The 20,031-nt window shown below is 35.3% G+C and overlaps 1 protein-coding gene across 3 annotated transcripts in view; it reads left to right on the forward strand.

Moving 5' to 3' along the window:
• The window catches only part of SESN3 (sestrin 3), a 76,771-nt gene that overhangs the window by 4,759 nt on the left and 51,981 nt on the right, over nucleotides 1-20,031 (forward strand). The window lies entirely within an intron of this gene.

The following is a 20,031-nucleotide window of genomic DNA, read 5'->3' on the forward strand; positions in this document are numbered from 1 at the left end:
GTACTTGGTTTGGAAAGACTGAGAGTCAAAAATGATCAAACATAGTAGAAGTACGGCTAAATCTAATATAAAGCAAAGAATTGTTAATTACTTTAGTTTAGGACAAGATTTATGGAAATAAAAGTCTCAAATCTTTTCTCCCCATCTCTTCTTCCCTTTCTTTTTCTCCTCTTGAAGTGGTTGGTTATAACTACTTATGTTTGTATCGACCTTCACTGTCATTAGAGTGCCTTCGCATTATCTTAATGGATACTCACAAATCAAAATGAAGAAGATTTAAGTGTCATGGCCTCTTGGTCATAACAGCTAATAAGAAGTACATTTAATTCTTAATCCTGCTTTTATAAAACAAAAGCACATTCTAATTGTATAATTCAGTATTGAGACAGCTGAGGATAGTCTCCTCTCCCAGCCCCAGCATCTGTGGAATGCCCATAGACACCTACAACTCTTCAGGTAATACTGGTGAGAAGTAAGAAAGTTAGCCTCTCTTAGACATAATTATTGGAGATAACTGGAAGTGGTAGGGGAGAAGATAGCTGGCTACTTATATCATCTCTATAAGAGTTTGGTTAATTCTTTAATAAAGTAAAGCAGCAGTTTGTAAAGTATCGTTCTAGAACCCAGGAGGTCTCCAAGATCCTTTCAAGGGGTCTGGGAGATCGAAACTATTTTCATAAACACACTGAGACTTTTTGTCTATTTTACTGTGTAAGTGTTGGTATATTCATGCTGGCCCTCAGTACAAGTCAAGGTGGTGGCACCAGACAGTAATAATCACCTTCCTTGCTACCAAATTCAAGGGAATCGACTGCTAATATTCACTGCCAGTGATAAAATGTAAGCTCTCAAGGAAAAACTGGAATTCTGCTACCGTTAGCCTGAATGCTTCCCACTTCTCAGAAGGCACTCCGCTTGAGGTCAAGGATATGATTTTTATATATATATAATGAAAGGTGTCAACATTTGGAAGCTCTGCATGACACAACCGATATTTTTCACATGATCGATGGACTGATGGTACACAATCATATATAATGAAATATCTAGTCAAAGCACAAGGTTGACTAATGGATTTTGGTATATTTAATAGAGTAATGAAATATTCACTGACATGGCTTCGGATTCTACTTTACAATTAACCTTTAAGACACTCTGTTTGTAGAGTTTTGGTGTGGTATCAAAGAAGAATATTCACAATGATGTCCTTTTCCAACTTAATATGTATCGGACGTTGGATTTTCCTCACCTGTGTTTTAATCAAAACATGTCACAGCAGATTGAATGCAGAAGCAGATATGAATATTCAGCAGTCTTTTATTAACCAGACATTAAAAGAATTGCAGAAATGTAAAACAGTGTCACTCTTCACTAATTTTTTTTGGAAAATACAATTATTCTTGATAAAAATATGTAAATTATGTTAGCATGTAATACTACTTAATAAACATTTAAAAAATTTTATGTTTTAATTTCCAATGTAGTAAATATTGAAGTTATAACCCATAATAAACAAAAACTCTTTTGGAATCCTCAATACTTTTTGAGAGTGGTATGGGGTTCAAAGACCAAAATATTTGAGAACTGCTGAGCCAGAGTTACTGATGGCAGAGTATGGTATATATAAATGAAATTCTCAGGAGTGTTGGAGAAAATAAAAAGTTAGTAGCACTGATATAGAAAATGTGGATAGTACTATGTTGAGCTCTCTCATTTAAGCACCAGCCAAAAAAAAAAAAAGAAAATGTGGATAGGGCCAGCCTAAGGAACTCTATTCTATGTGGGGGTACTCTGCAGATGTTGCTTGATGCCTTTTCACTGATGTCCTAGAACCTTCTCCATTACCACAGTAGAACCGGCTAACTAGAGAAGCTCCTTCTCTATTATTCACAAGGATTCCTTAACCTGTAGAAACAAATCTCTTTTTTGAGGGGAGGGGGGAAAAAGCTCTTTGGCTCTGAGGGAATATTCTCCTTGGTATTCTGCAGCAGCTGAAAAAATGGTCAGATCCAAGGATTATGCCCAGGTGCTATAGTTGGATGGTTCCTGGCTGGAAAGGAAAGAAAGGCCCCAAATAGCAATGTTTTAAAAGGTCAGCCTTTTTTCTTTCTTTCTTTCTTTTTCTTTTTAATGTTTTTCGTTGTGAAATATAACATATATACAGAAAAAAGAAAGAAAAAGCAATAATTTTTGAAGTACATGTTAATAAGTAGTTACACAACAGATTTCAGAGTTTGTCATGGGTTACCATTCCACTATTTCAGATCTTTCCTTCCAGCTGCTCCAAAACACTGGAGGCTAAAAGAAATATCAATACAGTGACTCAGCAGTCATATTCATTTGCCAAATCCTACTTTCTCTGCTATAACTCCTCCTCCTCCCTTGATTCTTATCTAAGTCCACAGAAATCCTTGGGGAATGTCTGTTCTCACTTTTTCATGTTGCGAAGGGGGTGTTGACAGTAAAGGATAGGGGGGTGCAACTAGTGAATAGTCCTGGAGAGGCCAGTCCCTCTGGGTCTCAGGATTTGTCTGGCCTGGGAACCCTCTGGAGGTTATAGTGGCCTTTTACTTGAAAACGGAAGTGTGGGAGAAGAAACAGAAGAAAGAAGGGACAAGAGTCATTATTATTTATTATTTATTCAAGAGAATAAAGAGCGTCAATATGGAGTACTGATAACAGGCATTTTTCACACGAAGAAGAAACTCAGTGCTATAGATAGGAGATAGGACAACTCTGAAAAAGGGAGATTCCAAATATTTCACTCTTCAAATGTATAGGGCCCTTTCCATTTTGGGGGTGGGGGGTGATACTGTACACAAAAGCCTTGTCAGCCAACAACTACCTGCAGTTCAGTGTGGTCTTGAAGCCATGGGTGTAAGGACATAAGGATCTATTTACTCCATCTGGTTAGAGCTGGTGAGACCTACAAATGGCTACCAGTCTGAACAGTACCTTACACATCCACTGTGAATGGGAGCTGGGGCTAAGGGGAGGGAGTGGAATTCACTATATATGGTAAACACATTGCCTAGTCAAAGCAGTTACCTTAAACCTTTTAAGTTGGTGAGATATAAATTATTTAAAAATATATATCCTGTATCATTTAAACCTAGTTAACATGTAGATTTTCTATGTCTTTCTAAACTTCTTCAAAACTTAGGTGACAGCTCCAAAAAAACCTTCCTAATCTTTCAGTTCTCTTCCTTCTCCCTCTTCCTCTGCACTACAATGTTATTCAGGTATATCACATTCATTACACTTAGCATACTGGATTATAAGTAACAATTTATGTTAGCTCTTTCCCCTACTAGGTTGCCTCTTAGTAGGAATTTTATTAATGAGAACAAAATGGGATTTGATTTACAGATATATTGGATCTTATAAAAATTGGTAGTATATTAATCGTGGATACAATATAATCTAGGTAATAAAATTAAAACTTGTCTCATTTTCCAAAATTAAATGTTTAATATTTGTCAGAGATATTGTTTCTTTGCAGACCTATTTTGTTCTCTTTATCTGTATGGAACATTTTCAGAAGTGCAGTGTCAAACATTATTTGAGAAAGTAAAGGACATTAGTGCCTGTTTTTGTTTTTTGCTTTTTTTAATGGTACCATGTTCATGGCTATGGGAATATTTCAGGTGACCGTCATTCTGCTTTTTGGAGGGAGTTCTATAAGGCAAGCCAAGGATGTTTGTTTGTCCATGAAGGGGGTCAGGACACTGACCTTAACTGCTGATCTTCTTAGAGCTGTAGGATGGTCATTGCTTTAATATAGACATATGCTCCTCCTCTTGGAATCTGCTAGTATCCTATAACGGATGGGAGTTTCAGAGACGTTTAGGACATGCATTCAAACTTACAAGATTCTCTGTAGGCCACCTTGTAAGGTTTCAGTTTCAGTATATAATTCTAGCTCATCATTCCCTCCCCCACCTCCCCCCAAAAGCCCTTTAATCTGGAAGTCTCCCAAGACAGCTGTGATCCCTTGGAACCTGAGAGTTGTTTGTAGGCCTGGGCTACCCCTTAGCTAGCCTTTGCATTTTAGTTCCACCCAGAAGTGAGTCATTTTCTGTATAGCAAAGATGGAAAACTAGTCAATTGAAGAAAATAAAATCTGTCTTTCCAATTACACTGAATATTTAGATCAAATTTACCTCATGAGTAACTAAAGCTAAATTTGATGGAAGACTGTGTGATTGTCTAAGACTGTGGCTCATATCTGTTTCAAAACAGATTTTATAATATCAGCAACAACAGTAAGTTCTATTGAATACTGCCCATGTGCCATACACTGTGCTGGGTGCTTAAGTTTACATATGTTATCTCATTTAATCACCACAGTGAACCTGTGAGGAATTATTACTCACATTTGCAGAAGAAGGAACTCGAGCTCAGTGAGCTTCAGTAACTTGGTTAAGGTCAGAATACTAATAAATGGCAGACTCAGGATTTAAAACCAAGTCTAACTACAGAGCCCAACTCATTATATAGGAATATACATTCCACATTCATATTTCATATTTTTAAAAATGCAAAACTTTTAAATTGTTAAATTAATGAAATGAAATAGGACCTAATGGTTCAAGAGATTAATAGGAATGATTTCGAATTCATATATTTTCTACTAGTTTATTTTTAAATTAAAAATATAAAAATTTCTTTTTAAAGATTAAATCAATTGAAAAAAATTTGAAGTTCCTATTGAACATGTTAATCTATCTCATTAGCTCTTTTATATGACCACTCTTTCCTAATTTTAGGATATGTTTTTCTTAATTTCCTGTATGCTTTGACCTCATCCTCCTACCAGCCAGTCATTCATTAGTCCAGTAACATTGGATCATCCAATACTGTGTCAAAGACACAGTCTAAAACATTTAAGTATTGTGTCTCTTGAATAGGTCCTTTAAAAATGTTCTCACTTTCTGATAGATTTTGGGGGGTACCAAATAGTTATTTATGAAGATAAATAGTCTGAATGTTCATTTCCACATTCGTTTTGGCCTTCTATGTCAGGACGAAATGGTGTTAAGAGGAAGCAAAGAACCCTGTACTTGGTGTCCTCCCCCTACCCTTCCCCTGTCTACATCTTCTGCAACAGTGCAGGCTAGGAAAAGGGAATTTCCAGTCTACAAAGGGTTTGTGTTGGGGAGGGGACTTTGTTGGAACATGTAAAATTAGAACTCTGAGAGTTCTATTAAAACACTAAAGAAATGTAGTTAAGTCCAGAGTACTATTAATATTGCAGTCCTATTCATTAGGCATTTACTGATTAACCTGGAAACGTAGCCATCTGACATGACACTGTTTTCAGGGAAAAATATGGCCTGAAACCTAAGTAACTGCCCATTGGAGTAACTGCCTAACCTGTTTGTTTACTCAACACTAAAAAAGAGTGATCATTTTGGTAAAAAGAATCTTTTTTATGTGTGCATTTCAATGATGTGTTCATCAACAGGTGGTTGTGTCTAAATAGGAAAACTGTGTTCCATTCCATATCCAGATAGAAGTTGCAGTGAAGTAAAGGATAAAGTTAGGTGATAGTCAGCTGCTGATCCTGGTGCATTTGGTACTGGCTAAGGTTCTGGCTCAGCATAGTACATTTTAAGCTTGGTAATATTTTATTATCCATTGTTGTCTTTAAGGTAATAGTATGAAAAAATAATTTTAACTCTCCAGAAAGATTTTTTAATATAAAATTAGGAATTTAACATGTGTCACTATTTTCATGGTATAAATTAACAAAGGAAAACAAATGAGTTCAGCCAATATACTGTACAAAAACAGAATTAAAACAAAATGAAACAGAAAGCAAAGTAAGGGATTGTGGGAAGATGGTGGACTAGGGAAGCTTCAGGAATCAGTCCCTCCACAAGAATAACTATTAAACAGACAAAAACTGCCTGAATCAACTACTTAACACTTTGAAGTCTACTGTGCAACATCCAGAGAAGAGCAGGGAGAGTAAGCAGGTAAATTTTGGTACACACCACTGAATTACATTCCAAGTAGCAGCAACCATCACCCACTCCCCAACCTCATGGCGGGCAGCAGTAATGGACTGCACAGCCTTCTGGTGCCAGAGTGGAACATAAAAACCCAGTTACCCAAGATGTGGGGGTATATGGTTTGAGTACTAATCTCTGCTTTTTTTGTTTGTTCGTCTCATATGCTCTATGGTGGGGTTCACATTTCATTCTTTTTCCCTGTGAGTATCCCCTTATGGCAGCACCATTTGCTGAATTTTTATTTGTTTGTTTGTTTCGGGGGGGAAGTGCACGGGCCGGGAATTGAACCTGGGTCTCCCACTTGGCAGGTGAGAATTCTACCCCTGAAATACCCTTGCACCCCTGATCTCTGCTTTTGATGAACTACTTCAGATTCCTAGGGGCCAGGTTCTGAGGGTAGCCATTGTTCCAACCCACCCCAGATAAAGGCACTGAAGGAAATGTAAAGACTTATTTTTTCTGAGAACTGTGGAGGAAAGTTGAAGGGCTACATTTGCTGGACAGGTACTAAGATGAAAAAGTACAGCTTTAGGTAGCCATGTGCAAAGCTTCTACCACCCTTCATGGCCCTCCTTTATCTCTTCCCCAGGGTTATTTTGACCCAGCTGAGCTCCCTTTGGGGACCCATGGTCTTGTGTCCACTGAGAAAGACTGACTTGAGAGACTCCTCTTCAGGGGCGCCCCACCTCCCAGAATTTACCCTATAGGCCAAAGCAGCTTGAGACAACTAAAGCAGAGTAAGAAACAACTGCAGCCAGCAGCCTGGGGCAAAGACTTACCTGATTAAACACACAGGAGAGGGAGAAGTTCTTTCCTCGGGAGTAGAGAGGGAATTCAACTCCTATAAATGGGAACTACTAGGACCACTAGCAAGCACAAGCCCAGGATATGATACAGGCCCAGAAAAGACAGGGAGGACCCTGAACTTTGCATTTGATGTGGACTGATTTTCCTAATAGCAGCGCTAAACTCTGGAGGAGAACACCAGCCAGTGCAAAGCCAGGTGCACGATTCCCGGCTTGTGCACTGCCCCCCCCCCCCGAAACAAACAAACAAACAAATGGAAAACCAAACAAATAAAAATTCAGCAAATGGTGCTGCCGTAAGGGGATACTCACAGGGAAAAAGAATGAAATGTGAACCCCACCATAGAGCATATGAGACGAACAAACAAAAAAAGCAGAGATTAGTACTCAGACCATATACCCCTGCATCTTAGGTAACTGGGTACCCAAGACTGTAAAAGGTACTTTTTACTTAGTTTGCTAGGTTTTGTTAGTCCTGACATTCAATAAAATCTGTCATATCACTAGCTGGATATAAACTCAAGAAACAGACATCTCAGAATAAATCCCAGAGTTACTATTTTGAAATATTAAGATGGACAATGTGCAAAAAAAGATTACAAGACCAAGAAACAAAATGATGGCCCATCCAAAGGAAATGGAAAATCCAGAAATTATCAACAAAGAAGAACAGATTGTGGGCATATGAAAGATTTTTAAAAATGATTTTCAATATACTCAAGGAGATTAAAGTATAGAGAAAGAGATAAGGGACATTAGGAAAACAATGAATGAATAACAGAATCTCAATAAAGAGATAAAAATTTTAAAAAGGAACCAGAAAGAACTACTGCAGTTCAAGACCACAATATTTGAAATGAAAAATCCCAAAGGAAATTTCAGCAGCAGACTGGAGCTGGTAGAAGAAAGAATCAGTGAACTTGAAGACAAGACAGATGAACTAAGTCAGGCTGAGGAGCAGAAAGAAAAAGTGAAAATAGCCTAAGACTTCTGTGGAACACTAACAAGTACCAATATATGCATTATGGGAGACCCAGAAGGAAGAGAGAGAAAGAGGCAGAAAGAGTACTCAAATCATGACGGAAACTTTCTCATACTTAGCAAAAGACATGAATATGCATGCCCAAGAAACCCAGAGAACAGCAAAAAGCATGAACTTGAAGAGAAACACGACCTACCCCATAATAATCAAACTGTCAAATGCAGTGGAAAAGGAGATATTCTGAAAGCTGCAAGAGAAAAGCAATATGTTATATAAAAAGGAGTAACAATTCAATTAGGTGCCAGTTTCTCATCAGAAACCATGGAGACAAGAAGGCAGTGGGTTGAAATACTTAAAATGCTGAGAAAGCAATTACTAGCCAAAATGTTATATCTAGTGTAACTTTCTTTCAAAAATGAGGGAGCGATTAAGACATTCCTAGATGACAAAAAAAAGCTGAGGGAGTTCATTACAACTATACCTAGACTATAAGCAACGCTAAAGGAAGTTAGAATGATAGGAAGGACACTAGACAGTGGCTCAAAGTGGAATAAAGAAATAAATGCCTCTGATAAACCATATGGGTAATTATAAATGCCAATACTATTGTATTTTTTTGGTATGTAATTCCACTTCTTACTTCCTACAGGAATTAAAATTCAAATGTAAAATATTTAATGATAAATCTGTAGTTTTGGACATGCAATGTAGAAAGATATAATTTGCAACAAGTCCAAAATAGATAGGGAGATGGAGGGATAGAGGAACAGTGACCATGAATACTATTGAAGTCCAGTTGGTATCTAATCAAACAAGATTGTTATATATGTAGGATATTAAATTTTAGCCCCCAGGTAACCAGAAAGGAAATATATGAGAAATATATCCAGAAAGAATTGAGAAAGGACTCATTATGGTAACAACAAAAAGTCAGATAAATATTAAAGTAGGCATTGAAGGAAGAATTGAGGGGCACAAACACCATAAGGTTTACAAAGACTAAGTAGCAAAATGCCAGAAGGAAGTCCTGCATTTAACCAGCGGTGACTTTAAATGTAGATGGTTTAAACACTCCAGTCAAAAGGCAGAGATCAGCAGAATGGATGAAAAAGCAAGACTCAACTATTTGCTTTTTATAAAAGACTCACTTTAAATTAAAAAACATAATGGGTTGAGAGTGAAAGGATGGGGAAAAAAATGTCATGCAAGTAGGAACCAAAAGAAACCTGGGTATTTGAACTAATATCAGATACAGTAGACTTTCATTAAAAAACTATGAGAGGGGGCGGGCCGCGGTGGCTCAGCGGGCAAGAGTGCTTGCCTGCCGTGCCGGAGGACCCCGGTTCGATTCCCGGCCCCAGCCCATGTAAAAAAACAAACAAACAAACAAAATATAATAAAACAAGAAAATGTTTAAAAATGTTTCCCTTTCTTCCTCCCTTCCTTCCTTCCATCCTTCCTTCCTTCTCTGTCTTTCCTTCCTTTAAAAAAAAAAAAAAACTATGAGAGGGGAAAACAGCCAGTTCATGCTATGAGCTATGTTTGGGGGAAAAAAAAAACTATGAGGGACAAAGAAGATCATTATATACTGATAAAGGAATAAATTCAACAAGATGACATAACAATTATGAATATATATGCACCTAATAACAGAACTCCAAAATATATGAGGTAAAATGGACAGATTTTAAGGGAGAAATGGTTCTACATTAATTCTAGCAGACTTAATGCACCACTTTCAATAATGGATAGAATGTCTAGACAGAAAATCAGTAAGGAAATAGAAGACTTGAATGATACTCTAAACCAACTAGATCTAAAAAGTATATATAGAACACTTCATGCAATAACAAAATACATTTTTTTCTAGTGCACATAGATAATTCTCCAGGATGCATCATGTCTTAGGTAACAAAACAAGTTTCAATAAATAAAAAAATACTAAAACCATACAATGTATCTTTTCTGACCATAATGTAATGAAGCAAGAAATCAGTAACAGAGGGAGAGATGGGAAATTCACATATATTAAACAGCATATACTTAAAAAACCAATGGGTTAAAGAGGAAATCACAAGAGAAATTAGAAAATATTTCTGAGGCAAATGAAAATGAAAACACAACATCCCAAATTTTATGGGATGCAGCAAAGGCAGTGCTGAGAAAGAAGTTTATAGCTCTGAATGCTTATATTAAAAAAGAAAGATTTCAAATTAGAAGATCAACCTCAAAATTGGAAAACTAGTAAAAGAATGAACTAACCCCAAAATGAGCAGAAGGAAAGAAATAACAAAGATTAGAGCAGAGGTAAATGAAATAGAGACTTAAAAAAAAAAAGAAATAGAACGAACAATAAAAAAATTGGTTATTTGAAAAGATCAGCAAAATTGACAAATACTTAACTAGACTGATGAAGAAAGAAAGCAAAAGGACACAAATAATTTGAATCAGAAATGCATAGGGGACATTACTACCAACCCCATAGAAATAAAAAAGACTATAAAAATAAAAGGACACTATGAGTAACTATAAGCCAACAAATTAGATAACCTAGATGAACTGGAAAAATTCCTGGAAACAAACTACCTACACTGACTCAAGAAGAAATAGAAATAGAAGATCTCAGCAAATTAATAACTAGTAAAGGAATTGAATCAGTTGTCCAAAACCTCCCCAAAAAGAAAAGCCCAGGACCAGATGGCATAACAGGGGAATTTTACCAAACAGTCCAGGAAAAATTAATACCACTCCAGCTCAAAAGCTTCCAAAAAATTAAGGAGGAGGGAATACTCCCTAATTCATTACACAAGACTTAGATCACCTTCATACCAAAGCCAGATAAAGATACCACAAGAAAAGAAAATTGCAAGCCATTATCTCTTATGAACATGGATGCAAAAATCTTAAGTAAAATATAACAAAGCAAATCCAGCAGTACATTAGAAGAATTACACACCATGATCAAGTATGATTTATCCCATGCAAGGGTGATTCAACATAAAAAAAATGAATTAAAGATGGACAATGGTGGTTCAGCGACAGAGTTCTTGTCTGTCATGCCAGAGACCAAGGTCAATTCCCAGTGCCTGCCCATGTTAAAAAAATAAAATTAACGTGACAGACCATAGAACAAAATAAAGGGAACAAAATCACATGATCATTTCAATTGATGCAGAAAAGACATTTGACACAAAAAAAATCTTTCTTGATAAAAACACTTAGAAAACTGGAAAACACATATGAAAAACCCACAGTTGATATCATACTTAATGGTGAAGAATGAAAGTTTTCCCCAAAAGACCAGGAACAAGACAAAGATGTCCATTGTCACTACTGTTATTCAGCATCGCATTGGAAGTTCTAGCCAGAGCAATTAGGCAAGGAAAAGAAATAAAAGGCATCCAAATTTGAAAGAAAGAGTAAAATTTTTCCTGTTTGCAGATGACATTATCCTATATGGAGAAAATCCTTAAAAGTCCGTAACAAAGCTCCTAGAGACAATAAATGAGCTCAGCAAAGTATTGGGGTAGAAGATCAACACACAAAAATCAGTAGTGTTTCTGCACACTAGTAATGAACAATTGGAAAAAGGAATCAAGAAAAATATCCATGTAAAATAGGAACTAGAAGAATCAAATATCTAGGAATAAATCTAACCAAAGATATAAAGAACTTTTACACAGAAAACTATAAAATATTGCTAAACAAAATTAAAGAGGACCTATGTAAATGGTCTTAATGGATTGGAAGACGAAATATTATATTGCTGGTTCTACTCAAAGCAATTTACAGACAACACAATCCCAATAAAAATTCCAACTCTCTTTACAGAAATGGAAAAGCCAGTCATCACATTTATTTGGAAGGGTAATAGACCCTGAATAGCCAAAACCATCTTGAGAAAGAAAAATGAAGTTGGAGGACTCACACTTTCTGACACTAAAGCTTATTACAAAGCCACAGTAGTCAAAACAGCATGTACCGGCACCAGGACAGACCTGTGTGTTCAGAAATCAAGGCTTACATTAATGACCAAATATTTTTTAAATACTTTTTATTGAGAAATCTTCACACACATATAGTTCATCCACAGGATACAATCAGTGACTCAAAATGTCATCACATAGTTGTGTATTCATCATGATGATCATTTTTAGAACATTTGCATCACTCCAGAAAAAGAAGTAAGAAGAAAATAGAAAAAACTCAATATCCCATACTCCTTACCCCTCCCTCTCATTGACCACTAGTATTTCAATCTAACCAATTTTTTTTTTTTACCCCTTACGGTTTATTTTTCCTTGTTTTTTTACTCATCTGTCCCTACCCTGGATAAAAGGAGCATCAGGCACAAGATTTAATATCTGATAAAAGTATAATCCAGAATATTTAAAGAAATCCTTCAGCTTCACAACGAAAGGACAATCCAATCTATAAATGAGTGAAAGACTTAAGTAGACATTTCTCCAAAGCAGATATACAAATGGCCTAAAAAGAACATGAGGGCGGGCCACGGTGGCTCAGCAGGTAAGAATGCTTGCCTGCCATGTCCGAGGACCCAGGTTCGATTCCCGGTGCCTGCCCATGTAAAAAAAAAAAAAGAACATGAAAAGGTGCTCAACCTCATTAGCCCTTAGAGAAATCAAAACCACGATGAGATACTAGTTCACACACACTAGAATGCCTACTATTAAAAACTAGAAAATTACAAATGTTGGAGATGATATGGAGAAATCGGAACACTCATTCAGTGGTGCTGGGAATATAAAATAGTGCAGCCACTGTGGAAGACAGTTTGGCAGTTCTTCATAAAGTTAAGTATAGAATTACCATATGACCTGGCAATCCCAGTTTTAGGTGTATTACCCAAAGAATTGAAAGAAGGGACTTGAATGGATATTTGCAAACCAGTGTTCATAATAGCATTATTCACAGTTTGTATAAGATGAAAGCAACCCAAGTGTTTGTCAAGTGATGAATGGATAAACAAAATGTGGTACATATATACAATGGAATATCATTTAGCATTAAAAAGGAATAAAGTTCTTATACATGTGACAACATGGTTGAACCTTGAATACATTGAGTGAAATAAGCAAGACATAAAAAGACATAAGCAAGAGATATTGTATGATCTCACTGATACAAAATAATTAAAATAAGCCAACTCATAGAGTCAGAATGTGGACTATAACTTACCAGGAAAGAGGGAGAGGGTAAGGAATCAGAAGATAACCCTTAAATTGTATAGAATATCTATTTTGAATGATGGAAAAGTTTTGGTAATAGGTGGGGGTAATGGTAACACAACAGTGTGAATGTAATTAACAGCATGAATTATATATCTGAATGTGGTTAAAAGGGAAAATTTTAGGTTGTATATATGTTACTGGAATATAAAATAAAGCAATTCCTCGGAACAGTACAACATGAACCGTGAACACTGAAGTAAACCATGGTCTGTAGTTAATAGTACAGTTATAAAAATTACTTGAACTAATGTATCACACTAATGTAAAATGTTAGTAATAGGGTGGTATAGGGGAACCGTGTATTTTATGCATGATTTTTCTGTAAACCCACGACTTCTCTAAAAAAAAATTAAACAAAAAGATAAAGGAGAAAAAAACTAAAAGCAAAACCTAACACCTAGCCTAAAATAAGAACCTTTGCCCTGAACTCCAGTTAATGTTCAAATTTTTTATCAAAACTTTTTTGTATAATACATTGCTTGAAATGAATGAATTCTGAGTTGGAGTGTAGAATATCTATTTGTGTTGTAATTTTATTTTTAAATAAATTGCCTGTATAGTTAATAATCTTGTGAGACATTAATTTGTTTCTTTTTATATTGTGTAACCATTAATATAACTCCAGGCTCTAGGCGTTAATATTCTATAGGCAATGTTAATTGTTAAACACCAAAGATTGGCTTGAAATAGTAAATATTTTCTAGATTATGTGAGAGACCTATTTGGTATTGAGTGCTTTTTAAAATGAGGGAGATATATATATTTAGGTAAATAGGAATGCAGAAACAGGTGTGTTTGGTAAAAGTATAGAGATTGCCATTTTTTTGATTATCACAGTTCTGGTTTTCACTATTACCCTTTATGGGCCTTTGCATTTTTAAGCAAGCAAGAAATGTTAAGGCTTTTAGCATTTATAAATCGTGCGTGCTATATGAATAGCTTGCATTCATTTTATTCATTCAACAGATATTAAGTATTCCTACCTGTCAGGCAATGAAAGAGCCCAGACATGCTGAGGACTCAGGGTTCTTTCTTAAGCAGTGTGAAGAACTGCAGTATCCATCTAGGTCTCATGAAGAGATTTGCAATATTATGGACAATGTTCAGCAAATTTTTTCCTGTAAAGGGTTTTATAGTAAATATTTTAGGCTTTTGGGCCATATGTTCTCTGGCAAACTGTTCAACTCTGCCTTGTTTCACGAAAGCAGCCATAGACAATTCATAAGAGAGTTATTTTGGCTGAGTTCCACTAAAACTTTATTTATGAACACTGAAACTTTAATTTTGTGTAATTTTAACATTTCATGAAATATTATTTTTCTCTGGCTCTTTTTCAACCATTAAAAAGATATAAAAACCATTCTTCACTCCCAGGTGGTATCAACTTTGGGGTGCTGGATTAGGCCAGCAGTCTGAAGTTTGCTGACCCTGCAGAAGTGGAAAAAAGTGATGGCAAAGAATTTGGCATCAGATTGGATTATGTGATCTATCTGAGCTGTATTTCCTAATTAAAAACAGGAATCATATTAGTACCCATAAAAAGTAATTTTCTCTTTCCTTCTAATTGTACATTCATTGATGTATAAAATTAATTGAAATGAAATGCTATCATTAAAAAAAAATCTAGTTAGAATGGTCTTTTTATTTAGTACCTGGATAGCTGCCATATAATTTACATGGATCCGAAGTAAAACCTTAAAAAAATCTGTAGACCCTGAGTATTCTTGAAATCACATTTGTCAGGTCATTTAGCACTTAAATACACAGAGTGCATTTTACTTCTTTTGACGTTGTCACACCTTGTTGGATTTCAATAGAAAAAGTACCATTATGTATTACAGAGCTTTATATTTTAATTCTGGTTACATTTTTAAAGTTTTCCAAAGCCTAATTTATATGAAATGGTTCAGAGTGACATGTTATAGTGCAAAACGAGTCACTTACAATTCATCTTATTAACTTAATGAATTTTGTACGGGTGAGAGTCCCCTTATTTGGATTTCAGGCTCTGCTATTTGTACTGTCTTCAAGAGGTCAAGTGAATTGAGAGACTACTCGGTAGTTCCATAAACATCTTTTGTGACTGCAGATAGTGTGCACAAGCATAGTAGCTTTTCTATAGCGAAGTTGAGCCCCAATCCCAGTGTCCTAAATCCCTACTTTTCTCAACCAATATTAACAGCAGTAACACTCAAGAAATCTGTTGTGTAAATGAATGAAACATGCACATACTCCAGAGCTGTCAAGGGAGGTAGCTGAATATAAAGATAAATAAATGTTGATGTTGGGAATATGTATGCAGGGAGGGTAATTTAGTGGAAAACAGTCCCGATTCTGGTGAGCAAAAGTGATGGCTGTCAGTAATTTAAAAGTAGAAAATCATTAATTATTCAGAATACTTTTATGGACATGAGCTTTAAAAATTTCACACTGAGCATTTAGTTAATGACCATAACATGGCATCATTTATCCAGGTTGCATAATTGGAAAAGTTTCAGTATTTGATATTTTCCAAGGTTGAGATCTGATAATACTCAGAGGACAGGCATAGCCAGTGCAATATGAAATATTCAAGCCTTTTTCAGTTAGGCAGAATTTCTGTTGAAATGTGGGTGGCAATTATGTATTTTGATGATGTGTGCTTCAAATTTGATTTGGAAAGGAATCCTATCTCCTATGGTTATATAAAGCACCCTTAAAAAGAATTAAATGCATATAATCTGAACATTTATGTGCATGATGGTTCTTGTTCCCTTTTATTTTATGAAGTAATCACTAATCTGATGCACTTGGCTTTAAAAACAAATTCATGACATAGAAGCAGCCATTAATGGAAAACATTTTATTTTAATTGGTATTGAACGCTTAAAGGTAAGTTCATGATATCTGTGTGTTTTTAATCTTGCTTCTTTTACTATAGGTCATTTTATTAGAGCCATTTCAGAGGACATGTTTGTCACAGTGGTAAATGGAAGGATTGGTAATTAACGAGTGCCTCTACGATAACTCCATTTAACTTCAGATATTTATAGGAACAATTGGATCTTTAAAAATACTCAGTAAGAAACTCAGGATGCTGCCATCAATGTGTTACAGAGCATCACGTCTTCTATTTTAGAATCACAAAAATTTGAACCTGTTATGGCAGTGTGCCTTTAGTTATGTTAGCATTTAATAAGCCATTATGTTATCATTCATGAAAGGACCCAAACATCACAAAAATGAAGTAATTTGTTCTTTAGAAACCCTAACTTGTCTATCATCTTTTCAGTGACATTTATCCATTTCATGACCATAAAAGAAGAGAGAAATGTATTGTTTTTATAAATGACATTTCCTTCCATTCTACATTTATAGTCTTTTTAATGCATTTTAGTGTTTAGGTATTATTAACAGTTGGACGGAAGCTATGGAGAGCTTTAAAACAAATGCAATTGCCATTGATTGTAGATCAATAAATTCAAAATAAAGGGTTTCTAAACCAAAGATGTAAATCAGTGGGAAAACTAGATTGGATTCAAACTTTATACACATCCTTTTGAACCTTATATGATACATAATTTTTTCACAGTTAATTCAAAGAAAAATATTCATTAAGAACTAAGTTCCTCCTCATTATTTTATAGTAGATGCTTAGTATATTGAATTCATGGGAGACTCAATCAATTTACTCCTGGCTAGGGACTTATTTTCCTGAATGTCATTGAAACTCACAGCCAGTTATCCAACCACTAGATAGCAGTTCTTAAGAATTAACTTGGTTTTAAAGGGGAAAAGAGTTGTAACAAAAAAGGTATCAGTGACAGAGAGAGTGCAAATAAAGTTGAGAGGCTACTCTTAGGCAAGCTTCAGCTACATACTGCTTTTTATCATGGTTTGCCAAACCCCAATCAAAACCACTCCTGCCAACCCTAAAGAACACCTACAGCTTTATCTGAGAGCCTACAAAGATTCCAAATACTATGATTGCTTTCCAGAAACCTACAACCTCCAGATGGGTTTCTAAGCCAGATAAGTCCAGAGGGGCCAGCCTCTCCAGAACATCAGCTAGTTCCATCCCCCTATCCCATATTATCGACAGCCCCTTCCAACATGAAAAAGTTAAAATGAGCATAGCTCAGATGCCACTTAAGATTGGAAGAAAAATCACAGGAAAAGATGGAGTTATAACACAGAAGAAAGGATTTAACAAAGGAATATGACTGCTGAATCATTATAATGATATTTCTTTTAGTTTCTGGTGTCTTGGAGGAGCTAGAAGGAAAAACCTTAAATTGTGAAATTGTAATCCATACCAAATTCTGAAATCTGTTCTACAACTAATTGTTGTGGTGTGCTTTGAAATTTATTGCTTTTTTGTATGTATGTTATTTTTCACAAAAATTTTAAAAATAAAAAATAATAGTTCCCCATTCCTCCCTCCCCCAGGACTCTGGTAACCTCTAATCTACTCTGTCTCTATGAATTTGATTATTCTAGATATTTCACATAAATGGAATTATACCAAAAAAAAAAAGATTTAACTTGGTAACTTGGTCATGATCGAATTAATGTCCTTTCCAAATTGCTGTATTTAACTTTCTCTACCAAACCCCCCAGACTGAAACTATTGTTTTATTTTAAATTATTCATTTTTGGATGCTTGAAATCCTTCGTTGAAAGGTGGTAACAATTCTAGAGGCTAATAAGCTTGTTCTGTGATTCTCAAAATGTGGCCCCAGAACCAGGCACATCTGCATCATCTGGGTTGGTCAGAAATGCAAATTTTGAGGCCCCACCCCAGTCCTGCTAAGTCAGGAACTCTGGGGGTAGAGCATAGTAGTCCATGTTTTAAGAAGCTTTCTAGGTAATCCTGATGCACTCTAAGGATTGAGAATCACTGGTCTAGGTTTATTAATGTAGTGCTTCTACGATTGTTTAAATTCATTTTATTTTCATGCTGCATCATCAATTGTTTGAAAAATATGGTAAAAAGAAATTGTTTTAAATTAATGCAAAAAACCTACTCTTTATGGATAATGGCAGTGCAAGCATTAGAATCAGAAAGATTTATTTTGCCCATTTAAAAATATAAATTTGAGACCTTCAGGTGCAGTATGCTCTCTCACCTTAAGAAAAATATAATGTCCTATTTTATATTTTATTGTTGGTAGATCTGAGCTCTAGCTTAAGGGAAAAAGGGAATTTTATTTTGGAAGCTTGTTTATAACTAAAATAAAGTGAAAACATAGTTTGGAATTGTTCACCTACATAAAAATGAGTGTTTTAGCCCTCACCTTGATGGACTCTGGTCTACTGTCTTACCATCTTAGATTATTTTTATTTCAAGGAGGAGTGATGTATTAAGCTTTATGGAGAAGAAAAGTATCATGACATTTATTTCTTAAGTAGAAGGAGAAATGATAACATTTGTTATAAAGCCAGATTTAAGATTGATATATTGGTTATGTTTTTTTTAAATTGTTTTGAGTTTCTTACACAAGGTTATATATATCCTAGAGATATTCTTTTTCATCTGTAAATTGGTAGCTTAGCATACTCTTTTAATTACAAATGATGTGTCAAAAAGTCACATTTCGGAACCTGCAAATAAAAAACAAAGAATCTAAGGCATATGTAATATACTTGGGCTACAGGTAAATCAAAAGATGAAAGATAGCATTTTGGAAGGGAAAGATGTTTTTCAATTAAACTTGCAATTTTATCTAGGATAGTGAATATAGTAATTTTATTTTTTTCTTTGGTTATTTCTAATTATTAAGCAATGTGAGTTTAGCTCATATTGTCTCATGTTTAGTACCAAAATTTAACCTCTATTAATTTTACTAAGGAAAAATAATGGACTGTATTAAATTGCACCCTGCCCTGACCCTAATTCCGTATGTGTCTGCTGTCCCAGATGCATATGCAGTTACTTAATTCTAAAGCATATAGAGTGATATTTTTTTACTGACCATGTTTCTATCCTTCTTCTGGAAGGAAAGGACTAATATAGTACCTTAAATGAAACTGTCTCCATGGTGATGGGCAGTCAGCTTTTGACTCTGAGACATACAAAAAAAATAAATTTAAAAAAGTATTTTCACATTCTAAAATAGCAGTATGGCAAAAGAAAGGTATGAGGATATTTCCTGCCAGTTACTGCATGATCGATTAAGCTAACATATCTTTTATTACATAGCATCTTTTATCTGAGTATTACAAACTGCTTCACAATATTCCTTCCCTTAATTAATGAGTGATTATTATCTTCAGATAGATAGAAATACTGAAAAGCCCAGATGTAAGCTTAGAATTGGATGCATTCTTTTTTTTTTCTTTTACTTGGGCAGGCACCGGGAATCGAACCCGGGTCCTCTGGCATGGCACGCAAGCATTCTTGCCTGCTGAGCCACCGTGGCCTGCCCTGCATACATTCTTGAAAGAAAAGTACTGCTTACTTTGGTTGTAATTTTATTCCCATAAAAAATAAAAATACCCACTAAATTATGGGATAGTCTTGATTATATTTAAGGAAACTATCTCTCGAATACTGGAAACAATGATAAGATAAAAATAAAAGCTTACCAATTTATGTCTTTTTTAAAACCAGTTCCCACCATTTTTGGTCCATGAATCAGATCATTTATCCTGTGCAAAAGACACTGGCATCCTGCTTGCTCCCTGTTCTCTCTTGCATTCGCACCCACTTAAGAGACAGACCCTTTAATATTTGCTAAGGGGCCATTTGGCCTTCAGTAAGGGATAGGGAAAGGGCTGTATATTAGGGACTGGAGAATAAGACCACATTATCATTTGGAATCTTTTGTCCTTTTCTGTTTATTACCTCCTTCACTAAGCCTCATCTCAGGATACATTTAATTTCAAGTTGAATCAAACCTCATTTTAAGCGTCATCAGTAAATGCTTAATATTTTTAATACTATTGCTTGGGGAATTGCTTAAATAAATTATGTGACATAAATACAATGGAAT

This window comes from Tamandua tetradactyla, chromosome 8, assembly GCF_023851605.1.
Source record: "Tamandua tetradactyla isolate mTamTet1 chromosome 8, mTamTet1.pri, whole genome shotgun sequence".
Lineage (NCBI taxonomy): Eukaryota > Metazoa > Chordata > Mammalia > Pilosa > Myrmecophagidae > Tamandua > Tamandua tetradactyla.